The 6289-nt window shown below is 36.4% G+C and overlaps 1 long non-coding RNA gene across 1 annotated transcript; it reads right to left on the bottom strand.

Annotated features, from left to right (window-relative positions):
• Positions 1-2175: 2175 nt before the first annotated feature.
• LOC133864742 (uncharacterized) lies at positions 2176-5717 on the bottom strand. The gene is made up of 2 exons (XR_009899564.1): positions 5577-5717; positions 2176-2820 (listed from the first exon to the last, which is right to left on the bottom strand). It is a non-coding gene; the product is annotated as an uncharacterized LOC133864742 (long non-coding RNA).
• Between the last annotated feature and the right edge of the window lie 572 nt (positions 5718-6289).

The raw sequence follows: 6289 nt of genomic DNA, 5'->3' as shown, positions 1-6289 counted from the left end.
ACCACCACAATAGTCTCTAGAAAATTTTGTTAGAGTGGTGGTTTCAATTTTTTTCCAACAAGTACTTAAGGTCTCCTAACAGCAATGATGTTGCTAGATTACTAGAAGTTGCCGAAGGACATGGTTTTCCAAGGATGCAAGGAAGCATGCATTGTAAATGGAAGAATTGCCTTACTCGGTGGAATGTATGTTTTCTGGTCATTTCTTTGTCCAGACAAGAAATTGTGTTGGAGCTCTTGGGTTGTCTTCCCTACAAAAAATGATTGTCGCACTTAGAATACTTGCTTGTGGAGTAGCAGCTGACTATGTAAACGAGTATGTGCAGATTGGAGAAACCATTGCAATAGAATCTCTAGAAAATTTTGATACATTGGTGGTTTCAATTTTTTCTAACAAGTACTTAAGGTCTCCCAACATAAATGATGTTGCTAGAAAGATGTGGTTTTTCAAAGATACTGGGGAACATTGATTGCATGCACGGGAAATGGAAGAATTGCCCAACTAGGTGGAAAATGTATATTTTCTTGTCATTTTCGTGAACCAAGAATGATTTTGGAAGCAATGGCTTCATGTGATCTATGGATATGGCACGCTTTTTTTTTTGAGTTACCGAGTTCTCATAATGACATCAATGTTCTAGAACAGTCTTTCGTGTTTTTCGAACTCATTGAAGGGCGTGCTCCTCCAGCCAATTACTCAATCAATGGCCATAACTATACAATAAGATATTATCTCACTGATGGTATATATCTGGAATGATCAATCTTGTAAAGACAATTTCTTGTCCACAAGGAAAAAAGGTCAAACATTTTGCTCAGCCGAAGAGTCAGCAAGAAATTATGTGAAACGTACATTTGAAGTACTTTAAGCATGATTCGAAATTGTTCGTGGAACTATATGTGGTTGGAACCGTGAAATGCTCAAAGACATTATGAAAGCGTGCATAATACTATATAAGACGATAATTGAAAACAAGAAATACCAACGATGCTATCGACTTCGAATATAAACAAATTGATGAAACTCTCCATGTATACATTTCTTACAAGCATACTCCTGAATTTGTGGAGTTCATTCAAAGACATCTAAGCATTAAAGACAATCAAACTCATTCTCAGCTACAATCGAACGTCGTTGAGTACTTGTGGCAATTGCACGGTTAATATTAAGAATTAGTAGTCTGTATTTCTTTTTTAGCTTTTTCAAGCTCAATATCAATGTCCGTCCATTAATATTATCCATGAATTATCAATTTTAATTTCCCTATTTTGTCAAGCAATTATCTACTCAAGATATATCATAGACAATGACTATCTACATGACCTATTATATGAAAATTCTAAAGTAGGGGTGGGCAAATTATCCGATTACCGAAAACTTATCGACTGCCACCGAACTGTCTTCGACCGCCTATCGCCTACCGCCTACCGTAAAATAAAAAAATCGAAATTTAGAATAAAAAAATTTACCAAATTAATAGTTGGTCAGTAATTGGGTAAAAGGATTTTTTCGTTAATTTTTGACCCGACCCGACCCGACCAACATTGTGCAAAATGGCGTCGTTTGATGCGTTATCAAAAAAACCCTAAAATAACAACTAAAATGATGCCGGTTAGCAGGTATATATATATATATGAATTTTGCTCAAACATGACATTTCAAACCCTAGAAATCTAGAATCACTCATGGCGTCTCCCCTCTCCCGAACCCTCGGTTCCTCCCCGCCCCACGCCATGACGCCCAACCACGGAGTCGATCGACCTCCGCCCGCCAAAACGACCGGCGATGCCTGCCATCCAAAAACCAAGTTACAGCTCGAAAATCAAGCCGAACGCCACCACCTAAACCTAGTTATCTTATCTAGTTTTTTCTTATTATGCCGAAACTCTCTCTTATTTGATTATCTTGCTAATTTGAGTGATTTCGAGAAGAAACAGAGGCTTTCTTGTTGCTGTTTTTTGTCACTCTTTGTTCCTGGTTTACCAATTTACTCGACCGAAAATCACCGACTTTTTTCAACTTTTTCGAATTATCCGACTTTTTGGAAAATATTTCTGATCGGAATAAAGTCAAGTAATTACCCGACTTTACCGACAAGTACAGTCGGGATTCGGAAATACCATTTCCGACACCAACTTACCCGACGCCCACGTCTATTCTAAAGCAATCAAAGGGTAGCTACTTCCAAATTAATAATCATCATAAAATTGCTTAAAATTGTTCGACACCAATAACAAGGCATGATATATAATTTCATTTGACCATTGCCTTACAAAAAGATGGGGGCCAGACTATCTTAATAGTAGCATGATCAATTAAACACTAATTCATCCTTCGAATTTCAAGGATTTTCATTTGTCGGATATGAATATATTCTCTTTGGACCTCAGATAAGCAACTTGTATCCGTGAGCATAATTTTGTCTTGCTCAACTCGAAGCCTCTCTTCCTTTGGAGCATCCATTTTTTCCATAAGTTACAGTTTCCGCTCAGTCGCTATCTTCCTCTCTTCCTTCATCTCAGTTAGTAATCTTTGATCTTTCTTTTATTCAATCGCTATTTTGCGACCTTTCTACCTAGAGGTCTCACCAAATATATAAAGTTACCGGTGGAGATATCATATTTCCCTAGATTTATTGAAGATAGAGTAGAAGGAGAAGTGAAGTTGCAAACGATCCTTTTTTTTTTTTTTCCTTTTTTTTTTTTTCGGTTTTTCCTTGTCACAACTCCATTTTGGACATATCTTCAACACATTCCAACAATATTCAAATGGAAATGGAGATTTATTCAATTCTCGATACAACTCTTTCGCCAGAGCAATCTGCAAAATTAAGAAAAAGGAACATAGTGTTATCCCAATCGCTATTGGTGGATTGATGCGTTGACACAACAACTAATAAAAATGAGAGAAAAATGCAAAATTAGTCCATGTAGTTGCCAAATTTATAAATCACTTCCTGCAGTATAAAAAATAATTCAAAGGTTCCCGGGGTAGGCCAACATAACAATTTAGTCTCTGCAATCAAATTCTGTCAAAACACTTTGTGGATTCCGTCAGTGTGCCATGTCGGCACTAATAGAATGATAACATGTGTCACACATAATAATAATATATATATATATATATTACCTAAATATTAAAAAATTAATTTTTTTATGTTTTTTTAGTCACCCCCTTTTGGGGGAAGGGGTTACCTTCGAGCCACCCCCAGAGGTGGTACCGGCCACCTAGCCACCTCTGGGGCAGCTCGCATGCCACCCCTGGCCTGCTATAGGGTGTGCGCGGCCACCCCTATCAGTCGGGGGTGGCTCACAAGCGACCCCATTTTCCTTTTTACTTTTCTTTCTTTTTTAAAATAAATAAATGAAGTTTTTTAGGTTTAATATATTAATATATTTTTTTATTAAAGACTATTGTGGTGGCATGCTGATGAAATCCATGAAGTGTTTCGACGAAATTTAACTGCAAAAACTAAAATGTTATTTTGACATACCCTGAGAACCTCTGAATAATTTTTTATACTGTAGGGAACAATTTGTAAATTAAGTCAACCACATGAACTAATTTTACATTTTTTCCTAAAAATTATATCTTTTCTTGCTTAGTCAACCCACTTTGATGCGCTGACTCAATCTAAGCCAAGCATCCATAAAACTTATTTATACTCTTCTAAATTGTTGACCATCGATTGGTTAGAGATATCTTAGTCCATCTAGTATCGAAGGTCTTATTGGTGTGGTAGTTCTCACAAATTCTCGTCCAATATGTCTTCATTGATTGCTCATTTCCTAGCACGGGATCCATACTAATATTTATCCACACTTTACAAGGAGAATATCTCCTTCTATGCTGAAGTTGCCACCTTGTAGTTTCTTAACACTAGATCCAATTTCAACTTGGGGTTCAGGCATTTGAACGTTTGGATTTGGAGATTCCATCGATTCATTATACCTCTCATTTAAGAGATTGATGAAAGATGTGTTTACTTGCATTTGAGAATCTATTCAACGAAACTGAAGAAGTCTATTAAAAAAAAAGGGGGGGGGGGGGGGTTTAAGCTCAAACAATCAAATACATGAATCACATAGAAAAATATGCACTGCATAAGAGAACATGAATGAGCGTAACTCTGCAGGTGGGGCACTAACTCTGCAGTAAAGTTTCTATCTTTTTAATAGAAGTTTATCCAAAGGTTTGTTGGAGGAAGCAGGTATCTGTTGTGGGAGCAACCAAACGGTCCAAACCTATAGAAAAAATTACATAAGAGGGCTTCTATCTTCACATAATTTTGAGAACCAGTAGCTACCAATCTCGTAAGAAAAATCAAGAACCTATACTTGATTGACTTTGATCAGTTGGATAAGTTTCCCCTGTATCTTAAAAACGTTGTCTATGTTAGCTCATGTGCTATGCTAGATAATGACTAATTGTCAACCTTCTTGTATAAAGTTACCTCTCTCATGGGCAGAACTTGCAGATTTATGCATGACATCCCGAAATTGTTACTGTTGCACTAGACAGTGGTCTTTATATCGTATAATATTGCGTCAGAGTAGAAACTTGAAGATATTGTCATGTAATCACTTTACTCTGCGAGTTACATGCAGGTTAATTTGCTTTCTACATTAGTTGCTGAGGCAGTACACCAATGTACTGTCCCTTACACACAGGATCAGCTCCTCCACTTTAATCCTAATGAACAGTGGTAGTGTTACTTATTACGAAATAATCTTTCTGTTAGTTCATTTATTCTTTACATTTCACTGGTATTAATTCATTAGTCATCATCAGTTAATTAAGGTAAGTAGGTTATATTGTTGTAAAGCACATAACATTGTAACAATTTGCTTTTATGATTAGTGCATAAAAATAAAGACTTTTATTCAATTTCTTTGGTTTGACCAGTCTCAGAGCAGGAATTTATTGTCAGCATTAACACCAGCCATTGTAGTAAAGAGGCTGATATTGATTAACCCTGTTCAGTTCGTACAGATAAATGTTATCGTAATATTGAACTCAATTGTAATTATCTTGTATATCAGAAACACTTTATAAATAGACACAAACTCCACTCAAGAATTCAGAAGTGAGAGAATATTGTTTGTGTTGTTTTATGGTATCAAAGCATCCAGCCGACCAACGTCTCTCTTTTTTCTTTCACGCATTTTGTCAAACACCTTGTTTACCAAACTGATCTTTTACAATCATCATCATGATCATCTCAGCGATAATGTACTCACAGATATATGCAAACAGGGACTCAGACGAGGGGAAGAGAGACTAAAAATGTATTCTCAAATATATGCAAACAGAGACTCGGACAATTTTTCTTTTTTTGTTTAAGCAGTATCAGAAGAATACTAGTATCATCAACCCTCTCATGCCCAAACATTCGTTTCCAAGAAGATCAACGCAGTAAAAGAAAGCTACCAATCAAGAGCAGAGGCATTGAAATCGGATTTGTCACAACCGCATCAATAACAAATAATTCACAGAGAGAGAGAGAGAGAGAGAGAGAGAGAGAGAGAGAGAGACAAATAAGAAGAAAAAACACTAGCAAACTTGGAGTGGCTAACCTGAGACGGTGAGAGGGGCCGAGCAACGAGAGAGAGCCGATGGTTGAGGAGTGAAACCGGGATTCTCGCCGAACGCTGTGAAATTGGTGAGCGGCGAATGCTTTGTTCTGTGGCAAGGGAAAGACGCTCGAGTTGTTGAACGAGAAAGGTAAAGAGTTACCAAATCTTACAAAACGTTATATGTATACTTTTTAGTAATTATTTTAATCATTTCTAATAAATAAGTTCTACATCATCTTGGTAAAAAGTTTAATACCCCTAACATTTTTATTGTAGAATTAGAAACAATATAAACGGCCTTTCAAAAAAGAAAGGGAAAAATATAAAATCAGTTGTAACGGGCCTAAATTATAAATTGTTTCATCACTTTCATATGATATAAAAATAATTCAAATGTTTTTAGGTTAGGCCAAAATGACAATTTAATTCATACGGTCAAAATATTTGAAGAATTTTGTCAATGTGTCACATAATAGAATGATGACACGTGTCATTCTTAATAAAATATATATATATATATATATATATTAATATCTTAAAAATATAAATATATAAAACTTAAAAAATTTAAAACTTAGTGGCTCGAGGGTTGGCTGCACGACCACCCTATAGGCCGAGGGTGGTTCGAAGCCCACCCCTGCTCTCCACAGATGGTGCTGGGGGTGGCATGCGGCCACCCCCACACAAAAGTGGTAGCCACTAGGGGTGAAAAT

Source organism: Alnus glutinosa, chromosome 3 (genome assembly GCF_958979055.1).
Source record: "Alnus glutinosa chromosome 3, dhAlnGlut1.1, whole genome shotgun sequence".
Taxonomy (NCBI): domain Eukaryota; kingdom Viridiplantae; phylum Streptophyta; class Magnoliopsida; order Fagales; family Betulaceae; genus Alnus; species Alnus glutinosa.
This window is presented reverse-complemented; position numbering and strand designations above follow the sequence as displayed.